This window comes from Chelonia mydas, chromosome 11, assembly GCF_015237465.2.
Source record: "Chelonia mydas isolate rCheMyd1 chromosome 11, rCheMyd1.pri.v2, whole genome shotgun sequence".
NCBI lineage: Eukaryota > Metazoa > Chordata > Testudines > Cheloniidae > Chelonia > Chelonia mydas.
This window is the reverse complement of record NC_051251.2, coordinates 53,055,991-53,070,390: the sequence shown is the minus strand read 5'-3', so window position 1 is coordinate 53,070,390 and position 14,400 is coordinate 53,055,991. Positions and strand designations below refer to the sequence as shown.

The following is a 14,400-nucleotide window of genomic DNA, read 5'->3' as shown; positions in this document are numbered from 1 at the left end:
GTTGGGGGAGAGTACTGTTATCCAAAAGCTGTCAGAATGCTATGACCTTCTGTAGCAATGTTATAGAAGCCAGTGTTTAACCCAGTAATTATTACTGAATACTTTCTTTGCAGCAAGCTCAGTACAATAAACTTCTTCAAGGTTAAAGACATCAAAGGTGTAATGGACTTGTCAAATCCTATAAGGAATTTGTATAGTACAGTACATATTCTATCTCATCAGATTACTGACTTGTAACAAAGCTGCCAGTTCCACTGTATGGCATTTACTGGACTGGATTGAAAGTCTAAGCTGTAATGAATTTCAAAATTTCATTGCATGATTTTTTTTTCCTCGATAAATCAATGAAGTCAAACTGTAAGTGATATCGCACATTCAGTAGAGCTGGCTGGGAAACTGAATTTCAGTTCCAGGAAAACTTGTGCATTTTTGGGAATTGTTTCTTCTCCAAATCAGGCTGAAGGGGAACCAGGAGCCTGGGTTCTGCCACAACCCACTGGTGAGCTTCTGAGGAATTGGAAGCCAGGGCTCCCTGGGCTGGCCAACTCCTGGGAGTCAAGAAGCCTGGGGAGTTGGCCAAGGAGTTTGGAAGCTCTATGGACTCCAACTCCGAGGCAGTCTGCCTGGTGGGCTGCTCCAGAGTCATGGACTCTGGAAGCCTGGGCTTTCCAGGCCCAGGCAGGCCATGGAGGAGGTGGCCAGGTGAGCAAGCATGAAACCAGGCAGGCTTTGGATGGAAATTTATCAAAATTGAACAGTCTCAGTGAAAAGTTTGATTTCAATGAATTACCAAATTCTGATGAAAAAGTGTTTGTTGAAATTTTTCCAACCAGCTCTAACGTTCAGATGCCTTGTCTCCTTGCTGACCAAGAAGATGGGGCATTTTCTCCCCAGGGATCCCTTGACATTAGGGAGATGTTGTTGTCTGTTATGTTGATCACTTGTGCCTCTCTTTGCATGCTTGTTTCATATTCTCTTATGCAGCCTTCCAAATTTTTTGGATGAAAGTGGTGTGGGGGAGTGAATGCATCCCGCTTCTAACCTGAACCCAGGGAATTCTGCTGCATCACATCTCCTTTAGATCTTTTCTTCCAGGCTCTGGGTTGGAATAATAGCCACAGCCCCTCCTTAGCCTCATATGAGCTATCCACCCACTGAATCTGCTCCCCTCTGGCCTGTCCCCAGCTGCGTGTCTTATGCTAAGCTATTAAGAGCAGGCGTGGCACCTGGTTGTGAAGATGGAGGTTGAAGAGGCCCCACTTGAATGGGGTCTCCACTTGTATCCTCATTACCTTGCATAAATACTGTCACACTGGGGTGAATATCATACGCAGAGATGTATGTGATGCTATTCCATGTAGTAAAATATCCCGCCCATTTACTGTGCAAAGGCAGAGCAATCTGACAAGCCATTGGATGAGGATCTAAAGCTGGTATCACTGAGGGCCCAATTCAGCCATCTTCACTCCATGAGTATTCTCCATCGAAATCAGGATTGACCCATTACTAATAGCAGAATCGGGACAGGAAAATCAGTGTATAGAAGATGTAAGAGCCCAGCACCCTCATTCAGAACTGGATTTCAACGCAGCTTTGCTCTCAATTAGCTACTCGAATAATGTGGTCAGGTTTCCAGTGTGCAGCAACTCCTTTTCCCAAGGGGAAGGCTTGGGGTGATGAACTCTCTTAAAAGAGTGGCCCTAAATTTCTAATGTAAATCGCAAGAAGCATGACCCTGACCTTCTAAATGGGGGTGGGGGGATGTCAAGCCTTCTTTCTAGATCATGTAAAGGCCAAATGGCAATTTCTCCCCCTTTCAATGATCCATCTCTGTATCTGAATTTCTTTGCTCTTGTGACTTATTTCAGAGCAACTACTGTATATGTCCTTTATGATTTCTTTTAGTTTTTGTTAAAAGAAACAAGCTTTTTGGAAAGCTTATGATTTCAGATGACCAACATCCAAAGACACTAGTACCTCTTGTGCTCTTCAAAAAGGGATCCTAATGCCTCCTTCAGAATCTCTCTATTGTGTCAAGTAGTCAGTTCAAAAACTGACAGATATTTACCTAATATAATTGTGGAAGCAGCCCTCGCAGTTCATGCATTTGCTGGCAGTCTCAGCAGAGAAGCTGAACACTGAATAGGACTGGGGACTGACCTGCCATCTCACTATTAAATATGGTCCCTTCAGGCAGCTTGCAGGTGCGGCAGGAGGAAACTTGCAGGGCTAGTGCCAGAGCTACACCTGTTCTGTGTAAAGAGCTTCAGTCCCTAGGGCTGTCCATCAGGCCCCTGTCACAATTTTTTTTTAAGTGGGAGGGAAATAAATCACATTCTTTTGCATTTCTTAGTTCTCTTATCACTGCATCAATTATGTGCGTGGGCCAGCGGAGAAACAGATGTTTCCAAAAGAGAAGGTATTTCTTTCTAGAGAGAGCTCATTGTGAGAGGTATTAGGCAGGCATTTCAAGCAGAGAATTTTTTTCTTCTTTCCCCACATAAAAGCTTCATGAGTTCTTAGCCATTCTGAGAACTGTTTCATGTAACCTTTAGAAGAACAATAGAGTGAACCGAGTTCAAATATAAACAATCTGTTTTTTCTCCACACGGTTTTACTCACAATTTAATGAGAAACTCAGTTCCCGATTGAGCCTTGAGTAGGAGATGGAAACTGTTCCTAATGATTGTTTTGTCACTTGGTCAGCAACTTGTATTCAGAATGATAGAATTCACAAGCAGATTCACCCTTTCCTCCCTTTATTAGCTGTTGGACTGGATCAAAACATATCCAGTTCTAATAAGTTCCTATCAGGTAGTGAAAAGGTAATGCTGCTTTTGTTTAAATACTGTCAGTCATTGTGCGACATTTTCAGTTAGCCTCCTACAAGCCTGTAAGGGTATGTCTACAGTGCAATTTAACACCCATGGCTGGCCTGTGTCACCTGACTTGGGCTCGCAGAGCTCCAGTTGTGGGGGCTGTAAAATTGCAGTGTAGATGCTCGGGCTCGGGCTGGAGCCTGAGCTCTGAGACCCCGTGAGGGTGGACGGTCCCAGAGCTCGCCCTGCAGCCTGAGCCCAAATGTCTATACCATAACCTGTGTCCTGTGAGCCTGAATCAGCTGACAGGGCAACCATGGGTGTTTAACTGTACTGGTAGACATACCCTAAAGGTATGTCTTCACTGCAGAGTTAACTTGGGCATTCAGCACCCAGGTTAGCCTAGCCCAGAAGTAAGCAGCCGCACTGCAAAGACACAATTAAATGTGTTTTTGTTGGTGCTGGGCTCAAACTTAGCAGCATGCTGCTAGACTTCTGAGGATATAGCCCCTGGTTCTTGGTGCTGCAGTAAGCTAAGCTGCTCTGTGATCCTTTCCCAATGAGTTATGGGGAAAACTTTTCTGGCCTGGTGAGATGGGGAAATTCTGAGAAAGCATCGGAAAACAATTGTTGCTCAAGTCGTTTAGTCTGAGTGCTTACTGCAAAGTGGGTGAGTTACCAGCCTGGGTGAAGGCAGCACTAGGGCTTGAGGCTATATCCCAGGATGGACCAGCTAGCCTGGGTGTAGGAATGTTTTGGGGTTTTGAAACAATATTCGGCTCCCCACATTCCACAGGAAACTTCTAAATTGTGAAGTTTTGCTCCAATGTGGATTTTTTTTTTAATTTAAATATCCTATAGAATGGGAATTCTGGGTTCCCACCAGCACCAGTACCATGTATAATTTCAGAGTCCAAAACTAGAGGCCACCGATGAAAATGTGGCCCAAAGCATTACATCTCCTCTTCTTCACTTAGAGGCCTACTTTTCTTTTCTAGTTGTACTTTTTCCCTTTGAGGTTTGGAAAAGCCCTTTGATTAATATTAAGTCACTCTGCTCTCTTGCTGCCCTTCTCTTTTTTCTCTGAAAGCCTTAACTGGCTCTGCATAGTCATGTCTAATAAAAATGCCTCTTTTAGATAGCACTTCTCATCAGGAGATCTCAAGGCGCTTCACCGTCTTTTAATGTATTTATCCTCACAGTGCTATTAGCCCCATTTCACAGTTGGGGAACTGAGGCACAGAAAGGCTCAGTGTCTTGCCCAGGGTCACACAAGAAGTCTGTGGAAGGGAAAGGATTTGAACCTGGGTCTCCTATGTCTTAGGTGAATTCTCTAAACATTGACCCACGCCTTCTCCATTTCCAGCGCAGATTTTCTCTTTGGCCAATTTTTCACATCACTTGTATGTGATCCTTTGTGTCTTAGTTACAGTGAAGGAGTCATGCCACCAAAAAGGACTTTCCAAACATCGATCTTCCCCTCCTTTGTGGATGCCAGGCTCAGCCATCTCCACGGCACCACCACCACATCCACCTGGCCCTTCTGAGTTTACTGCCCCCTCCCCCGCCCTCTGCACCCATTATGTTGGTCTAGGGATCCATACTGGGAAAGAGTGCAGGGAACTGGCGGGCTGAGAGCAGGAGTGAGGAGGACGATGAGCTTATGAAGAAAAGAAAATGAAGGCTGTGGACTTTGGTGATGATTGATGGATGCCCAGTTTTATGAAGGCTCCGGCAGAGTTCCATTTAAATGACGACAATGCTTTTTAAAAGGTCTTCCAGCATATTTCCATGTGCTCTGCTGCTCTCCCTTGCCTCTCTAAATTTGCCCACCATCAGTGGCAAGCTAAAGTTCTGCCTCTGGTTACGAACACCTTCTTTGGGGAAGCAGCTATACTACACCGGCCAATGTACTGTAAGATCTACAATACGAGGGCCTGATTCAAAACCCATTGAAGCCAGTGGAAATACTGCCATTGACTTCAGTGGGCTTTGGATCAGTCCCTAATTTCCTAGGAGAAACTAAGTCCACCCCCATCCACTTCCCTAGTGCATATTTTTTTCTCCTCCCCCGTGCATATTTTTCAACCCAAATTCAGTTGTCAGGGCTTTCAGATCAATACCATTAAAATTTCATTTGAAGGTAAACTGTTTTAAGAGGCTGGTCTGCCATAATCTGCAATTATATAATGTGCTAAGTGAGTGGAACTTTCAAAGGTATTGAAGGTTTCTTTTTTTTCTTTTCCATTTCACTAGATGACATCCAATGATAATGGCCTTAACATGATGGGAAATTAATTGAGAGCGCATTTCTACACTACCATAATTTTATCATCCATCCTACTGCTGCTATTAGCAGGAATCCATAACCCCATGGGTGTTGTGAGTGAATCTCTTTGAGCAGAACTTAGTCTAGAGGTCATACTATTAGCTTCTTCCATCAGCCGGGTGTCAAATCATTGTCAAAAATAAATTACTGGTGTATTCATTTTTTTAGCTTTTAGCCTTGTGCTGTGGTGTTCAAGATGATTTGTAGTTAGCCATTGGGGAGAGAAGAGTGCTGGTGACCATTTCAGGCCTCTTTCACCTAGGTACTTAGCGGAATCGTTACATGTTAACTCAGATGTGCACAGCAGCACTTGTGATTTAATGTCTATTATAAAGCGGCATTAAGAAATCATGAATTCTGACTCATCTACTGCCACCCTGGTACAACATCCACATTTTGGTGGATCTGCTTTGGTTTATTGAATCACATCACATGCTAAATGAATAGAATCCAAAGCGCCTCTCTAGACTGACCAGTCACAAAGCAGGATTTCCTGCCAAATTTACCATCTTAGCTGAAGAATTATAAAGAGCTTCATTGTCTTCAAGACCTGATTGTTTCACAGTTTTGAATGATTTTTAATACATTTTAAGCTGTTTATAAAACCTGATTCTTCTCATAAAAATGGTTTGGGGAGAAAATGGCATTGTAGGGTTCCATGTTTATAGTTTCATTGTGATTTCCGTATTTTAACCTGCTCAGTTGATGAAAAAAAAGGATTTTTTTTCTTGCTGCCAGCCCAGCAAACTGAGATTAAATCAAGATGACTTTGTTCTTGACCATCATCCCTAGTAATAAAAGTTCTGCAAGCCAGGGTATGCCTACAGTTCTGCTTGTTAAACCTCATTGTCTTCATTTTATACGTCTGACACCTGTGTGGGCCCATTGGCACATAGTAAACAATTGAAATATTTCATTTTAAAAAACACTAATAAAAAGAAAAAAATGAACTGGTTTTTAAATGGAGAATTTTCCTGGAATGTTTGTGTTTCATTCAAAATTTTATGAAAAATTGGAAAAACAGGCAAAAACAGAAATCCTGTTTGCCTTTTTTACCACATTTCTCTTCCTTTTCTTCTTGCTTCTTTTTTCCAACTTGCCACTGGAAAAAAGAGGAAAAGGGGTAAGGGCAGAAGTGGGAGGAATCACGTATTTTAAAATAACATATTGTAGAACAAATTCTGGTTTCAGGTGGACGTGCCCAGATCCCAAGCTAATAACTCCCTAACTCAGCAATATTTGTATTAACTTCTCTTAAGTTTTCTTAAGGTTTGGTATTTAATATTAAAAACTTTAATTTGTGCAAAAATGCATTTAATTAAAACATGCTGGAGATTTTTCATCATGATTTTGTTAATACTAGTACAGAGGGGCCTGATCCAGAGAATTGCTGACTGCTCGAACTTCTATAGAAGTTACTGAGAATCAAAGGTTCTCCACCTCTTGCAGATTAAGATGAGTGCAACAGAACATCTGCACTATGATGGAGCTTTGTGGTAACCAGAATTGCAAATGTGAACATTGCAAATAAATATTTTAGGGGGAAATCCTGGCCACTTTGAAGTCAATGATAAAACTCCCACTGACTTCATTCGGACCAGGATTTCACCTAATGCCTTTTTTATTCTAATTCACTGACACCCAGTTCAACAAAGCACTTAAACAGGTGCTTAATTCACTTTGAAATCAATGGGACTTGCTTAAATGCTTTGCTAAATCGGGATGGACTGCTGAATCAGGGCCCTTGAGCAGTTCAGATACATTAGAGCTCACTACGGGCTCAAAGCTGAAAACTCTTAAGCACCTCAGTATATTACTCACAGACTGAAATGACTGTAGGAAAGGCCTTTATAAGTAGTTAGGGCCACTATATTGTAGCCCTGAGATACTCCAGGATATGAAATTTGTTAACAGGCCAGCACAATGGAGTGCCCCCTGTCATTCTGCGTTGCCTGAACAGCACATTTGCACTGAGATGAGTTCTTTGAAAGGAAGGCAAACGTATGCTTTGATTTAGCCATTAAAAATGGCTTAATTCCCCTGTTCGTTATTTGCATCCTATTTATTAGATTTTTTTTCATTTGTTATTTTCAAATTGTGTCGCGGTCTGTCAACCGTTTGTTACACGATTTCCCTAGAGGGAAAATTGAACTTCAGACCCATGCTCATGGATCACAGTATGAATAAGACTTGCCGCACTCCACTTGGCAGGTGGGGAATATCAGTGAATAACACTGGAATATAATTGGCTTTAGCGTCTCATGTTGTGTCACCAGAAATTGCTTTATTCTTATAGAGCCTGACCTAAGAAACAAGGACATATTTTAAATTCCAGCTGGCTTAAATCACCGTATTAAAGGTTTTGATAGAGCTGAAGTGTTATTACCAAGGCTAAACTGCTTGTTTTTCAAAATACTCTGTGGTTTCGGGGGGGAGCGTTGTTCTTGGTTTCTGTCTTGACACATTAAAATGCTGACAATCCTGATAGGGACATCTGGCCTGCAAATAATACACATTAAATGTTATGCCAGTTTCTCTCTGAACTACTCAGGGTGGTTGCTACAATTATTAAAAAGATGAAACTCTACGTTAATAGTAGCATCTCACTGCTTTTATTGTTGTTTGTGTTAAACATATGTTTGAATCTGATCCTCTTCCAAATTTCATTGCTAGTGGGTTAAGAACACAAAGAACATACCCCAGTCCTGATTAGCTAGTCCTGTGCAATACTACAAAAAGCAGCAATGGTAATTTCTCAGCTCATTAAGTGCATATTCATCTTAATGGGGCATCAAAGTTTAAAACTATAATGCATTCTTCTCATTTAATACTCCAGAGAACACGCACAGTAACCACATGAAAGCAAAAAGGATTTCAGAGCTGGGCCTGCACAAGCAGGTGTCTTCATTCCCTTCCGGCAGAAGAGAAGACAAAACTTGATTTTGTCTGGTCCTGGCTAAATAATCTTGTTTTGCTACTCACTGATCATTCCGAACGGATAGTTGCAAGAAAACGGAAAAACAAATTTGTGTTTTCAGCCAAACTCTCTAGCAGGCTAAATATAAAGCTGTGCACAACAAATGTTGCTAAGTATGGTCCAAATAACAAAATGCAGTAAAATGACTGGTGAAGGCTGATGATAATCTGTGGGGTGGTTGGAACGGAGGGCCCATCTACAATGGAAAACTATCTGTACCTCGAGAAAGTTTAAAAAGCAAATTTTAAAAGTCCTTAAAATATTTTCATCTACAAATATTTTCAATTAGTACCTACTCTTTAGAAGGTACACACTATTTCCTAACTGTGGCTGAAAACCATTTCAGGCTATAGTAATGCCCGGTCCGTGTTTACCAGCACAACCATATCACTGCTGAAACTGTGTCTTCCCCTCCCCGTCCAAAAAAAAATACCAGAGCACAGCTAGTTCCCAGGGCTAGTTTTTCTGGACTTCCCCGGGTTTAAGGAAAACATGTATGAATTGTATGCTTTTGAATTAATCCAACTGGATCCATGGGGCCAAACCTAGCCCTGGAGCAAACAGGTGTTACTCCACCTGCTCATGTGGACTGAATTTAGTGCAGCACCCTGGTTTGAGATGTTGATTTTCTAGCAGTGTCAGCTCTGTAGGATAGAGTATAGGCTGAATTCCACAAGCAGCCAGATGGGATAAAGTGTACTAAAACTGTACGTGGTGACTCTCACAGAGCCCCAGCTCTCCGTTGCTTTTTTAATTTTCTACTCCTGTAGCCATAATGTAACATCCTGCATAGAGTTACTACTATTTATCTGTGAGATGGGCCACGGAAGTCTCTTATTAATCTGCTCTTCTTTTCTTTGGGTGACATTGGGGCTATATTCAAGGCTGACATATATTTAGGAAAGCACTTAAGCACATGTCCTCTTGCCATGCTTACGTGCTTTCTGAAATAGGGATGCCTTCTTCAATCAGGACCTAAAAGAGAGAACTCTGGCTAGGGATATACTCAAAACACTTTTATGTTATAAGGTGTCTATTCTGTAGAGAGAGATGTACAAAAAATGATATTTGTACAGAATTATATAGTTGCAAACTGAAATAAAATAGGGGCTGACAGACCACAAAATTATACAGGGACTGAATTATATTGTAGGGCAGAATAGCAGAGTAAGAAAGAAATTAAGAGGGCTAGGCTGAGAGGATTTGAAAGGAGATGAAAACGAAGCAGGGAGGCAGAAATGCTGCCAAGCTTGCCCAAGTGATAGGAGCTACAGAGGAGAAGATTTTGTCTCCAATGGTGGGGAGATCATGGGATGAAAGAAAAGAGGCAAATTCTTAGCTGGTGTAAATGAACAAAGCTCTGACTTCAGTGGAGCTGCATGGATTTATTCTAGCTAAGCATCCCCCTCCCCAGTCAGGAGAAGAGTATACAGAAGGTCAGTCCAAGAGATAGAACGGAGCAAAACCATGGAGCATTAAAAACAAGGCAGTAACATGCAATATCAAATGGTTGCAGACTTGGTGAAGTTGTCTGGGGGGAGGCTGTATTTTTGATGTGTGTGAACTCCAGGCAGAAGCATCCTGCACTCCTGCAATAAGGAGAGCATGGCTTTGATTGATCAGATTCCAATTTATGGCCTTGTTCTCCTCAGTTGTGGAGGTCTCGGTTTGCACAAAGCTAATATTTGGGGACCAGAATGGTGCTCTGTCTAGAAGGAAATGATAGGACATAAATTACAGAGATACAGGGGGACTTATTGTTCTGTTCAAATGATGCAACGCCACTGCTGTGAACGAATCTGCCCCACTGTAGTCCAGAGCAGAATTTGACTGGTTATGTACTGCATGTTCTGTTTCTTCTTTTCTCGTTTTGGCGGCTCAGGTTATTGCCTTGGTTAAATGTTTATTTCATTGCTTCTGCAATACAGGTTTTATTAGGAAAAACGCAAAATGTCCTCTTTAAGCGATGGACCAGTATGCAGCTGCGAAATTCAATAAATCCAGCTATATACTTCCTTTGATCAACATAGGCAGCATACATCAGCACCACGGCAAGTTTTTCCACAGACCATCCTTAGTATAAACTTGCAAGGAGAGAGGCTACCCATACAAAGGGGCACTGTACTACGAGGAGATTAATATTAATGTTAATACATCATTTTCATGTTCATAGAAGAGTAATGTTACAGAAACACACTGATGTATTAATTAAAACTTCCTTCTCTGGCTGCTTGAGAAAGCATGGGGCTTGATCCCATTGGAGTAGTTATAGGTTAAATGCAGGAATTGCTGGGTGTGATCCTATGTGATCAAGAAAGTAAAATAAATCAATAAAGCAAAGCCACTTGTCAGACAAAAAATTGTTCCCTACCCACTTTTATCAGACTCCAGAAGTGAATTTTAGGGTCATCTCAAACACCAGGTGAACCTAACTCAAGATTTATTAGCAATAAACATGATTGATATCATTTGTCAGTTTATTTGAACTGAGGAGCCAATTAATTTCAACTTGCATTTTATGTCCACTAGGTATAGCTGCTGCAGAGCTACCAAAAATATTTTATTTCCTTCATTCCTTCAAAGTCATATATGGTTCTTATGTTCTCAGTACCACATGTTTTGTTCCATTAATGTTTGCTGAGATTCTTGGATGGCAATCTTAACAAACTGTAGGATTTATCCTTACTGACAAGGCAGAGCACTACTAATTAAAAATATGGTGAGAGGAAGAGAAACTGAAGCCTGTTTGATGCAAATTTCAGTTTGAAAATGCATAAAATGCTCTTCCTGCTGGGGCAAAATCCTCCCCCTAGTGGAGGCATTTAATATAGCAAGTCAAGCAGCATGCTGCCAGCTGCACATCCGGTACCAGAGTTGTCAAGGGCTGTGTTGCCATAATGCTCTGCTAGTTACTTCATCTTTTATCAGAAGTAATTGTGACTGCTTCTCTGCTGGTCAGTGCTTGTTGGCACCATACGTGTACACAGGGCACAGTTTCAGACAGCCACCATTACTTTTAAACAACGTGCTATTTATATAGTCCTGGCCTTATGGTAACAGCAGGGCTGAAGTGAAGCAAATGGGCAAGTAGAGTCATGGCAGTATAGTAATAGAAAAAGTAAAGTCCACGAGAACTTAGGGTGCTGAGCATCTCTCAGGATCAGGCCCTCAGACAGGATGCACATTGGTTGTTATTTAGATCTTGATTGTAATGAAAAGTCTTTCTCGACAAATTTAAAATGCACCTGACCATGTAACAAGGCCAGAGGCGTTGCCAAATTCTATATTTTTGCCAAAGGAAACCAAAATACATAAGAAACCATATTTTGGTGTCCTTGATGGGCTGGCACTAGTCCTCAAGACAATATATGTTTGTTGCTGGTCACTTATTTGCATTAGTGCCTCCCACTGAAGGGTGAGCGCTTTCCAAGCCCCAAGAGGGATGATCCATGCTCCAAGCAGCTCCTGATCTCTTTCTTCCCTGCTGCTTTATTTTTGCTTCTCTAAGGCGGCTGCTAGTTGCTATGCAGTCACCCGATTGGACAACCTGTAATTTTATGCTTTAAAAAGGGGCTCTATTTTAGATCCATATTTGATTTGTATGGGTCTTACACTATGTAAATATATATATATATAGCAGTTTTCTCAACCTTTATGTTGCCACAGGGCAGGTTACGATGGTCTTCAGTTTGCCTTTGTGTGTCATGCACAAGGAGCACAACATGAGTGCTCTTCTATGATTGTATTTAATCTGTATTAATTATGTATTGTCTGAATCAATATGCTCTCCACAAAGTATTGTGTTCTCTCTCTTCCCACACTGTTTAATAAATCAGGAGCTAGTCTTCTGGCTTTGCATATCAGTGTTGATATCATGATGGAGAAGCAAGTACTTGGACTCTATGTGTCCTTCACCTATGTATAAATCCATAAAAACTGGTACCTACTGAGGGCAGTGTCTTAAACTCTAAAGGAGACAGAGGTTTTTGTATCTCTCAGATCTACAAGACACACGACACATTCTATAAAAGGGGTGAAGTGAGGGCTCCTCAGGCAATCCAATCCAAAGTGGGAGCAGCAGGAGTATCTGGTGTCCAGCAGGGAATTTCTAGGGTCTTGATATCTCTGGCAGGAGATGGCTCAGCAGCAGCACCTGAGGGAAGAAGGAAGCACGTCCCAGCTGGGAGTCCCTTATTTACTTCTTCTCCTCAAAAATATTTGGTGTCTCCCACCTCCCCCCTCACACACACACCCACCCAGCTCTCTCTCCCTTCCAAAGAGAGAGAGAAGGAGGAGACCTGCAGCTGCCACTTCCCTCTCCTCTCTGAAAAGAAAGAGACCTAAATTAATAATACACGACATGTCGTACACATAATCTCTTTTTAGAAATATCTTAATCTTCTAAAGTTCAGGCAATCCCATCACAGTATTGATTTCAAAGCAGAACCAAAATACAAGTCTCCGTCCTGGTGAGGGCTAAGCAGTGGCTTTTGTAGGGATGAGTGGAGAGCACCTGGCATGTCCCCTAACACAGCTCCACAGTGTGTGTGTGGTGTGTATATATGTATAAATAATATACTCAAAAAGATTCTCATTCTGTTTGTCTGACTGTAGCCCTGCTTAGGAATGTGAACTCCTGTCAGATACTATTTCTCTTTCTTTCCTCCTTTCTCCTCCCCTTGCTGCAGCCCCTTGCTGCTGCACCCATCATCCCCTGGCATTGAGACCTGTGACAACCGCTACCCCAAATATTGTGTTCCCCCTTCTAGCTTGATGTACATTACCCACCAGAGGGTATGGCAGCCATGCCAGGGAAGGTACTGTCCCCCAAGAGGTTTTCTGGAGATCAGGTAGCATTTTGTGGGGAAGAAGAAGCAGGGAAGGTGTCGGTCCATGCTAGAATACCTAAGAGAGAGACAGCCTGCAAGGGGGAAAAAACCCAATCACTTCAATGGAAAAGTTCTGCACACACGCATTAGATGCTTTCATATAGCTCTTCTCAAAGAGAAGTTTTCTTTAGTATCTATCCTTCATTAACACTCTGGACTCATTAAATTAATTTGCAAGTAAAAGAATGGAAATGCAATTATCAGAATTCTGTTTAGCTAGTCTTTGGCAGACCATTGTTTCTTCCTTTCGTTTTAATTTCACCGTAGTTATCTCCTAATTAAAATTCATTTTATTTTCCCCAAGTTGTTAAAGACAAAAAATAACCTTTCCCATTCTATAAACTAAATTGGATTAAAAGCATGGAACACCTCACTTTTTGTCTAAGAGGATTTATCATGTTATTTTGTACAATCATTCTCATTAGGTCGCATGATCTACAGCATTAAGAGCTTCCCACCCGAAACCTTACAAATCTTAAGGTCTTTATTAGGGTCAATTCATAACAAATATTTAGTAGGTGCAGGGAGGTATGTTTATTTTGTGCTGCCACTGTGAACCATTCATTAATGGTATGCCTACAATGGTGACTGTAATATATACATGTGCACGGTTGTGTCATAACCCCCTTATTGTCCAACCTAAACCCCAGAAGCATGTGTCTGAAGTCAAGTACAGGGCAAGTTGGGCTAGCACATCCATTCCCACAATGCACCGAAACGTTTTCTTCAGTCTTTCCCAATCTTTAAAGGTCTCTGTCTCCCCATTTTCACCAGCGGTAGCAGACTGCGCTGATCACGTCAGAGCAGCTTTCCACTGCACTGTTCGTAGAGCAATGCAAGTGACAATGGATCCTGTGCCAAGAACAGCTGCTTGGCCCACTGACCACACCAGTGCTGTTCAAGGCTGTCCTCCATGGCTTCACTCCGAGCAGCAGGAACATTCACCTCTACTGGGAAATTTCCCGGAGGCTGGATCAGGTGGACGTTCAGCAGGCTCGGGCCCAGAGCCAGGAAAGCACCAAACGCTTGAAGCTCCTGTACAGGAAGGCAAAAGACTTGAACAGTCATTCTGGGGGGGAGGGGTCATCAGACATGCCTCTTCTATGAGAAGCTTGACCAGGTTCAATCAAGGCTCTGAATACAAACCCTGAAGTGGCTTCTGACCCCTTCTTTAACCCTGCCAGCCTCATTATCTGACAGGATGCTGATGAAGGCCAGGGCAAGGAGGCAGCAGGGACCATGAAGAATGCCATGGAAGACCCAGAGGACAAGAAGCATGTGATTCTGCATCTGTACCCAGGGGAACCATTTGAGGACATGCCTCCCCTGCTCACCTTCCCCCCCCCCCGCCTCCCAGCGAACCTGAAGAGGACCCCGAGCCACAGC

At 42.3% G+C, this 14,400-nt stretch overlaps 1 long non-coding RNA gene across 1 annotated transcript; it reads right to left on the bottom strand.

Annotated features, from left to right (window-relative positions):
* Positions 1-7,675: 7,675 nt before the first annotated feature.
* LOC122462339 lies at positions 7,676-14,077 on the bottom strand. Its single transcript, XR_006284826.1, has 3 exons — positions 13,960-14,077; positions 12,914-13,046; positions 7,676-12,278 (listed from the first exon to the last, which is right to left on the bottom strand). It is a non-coding gene; the product is annotated as an uncharacterized LOC122462339 (long non-coding RNA).
* Positions 14,078-14,400: the final 323 nt, after the last annotated feature.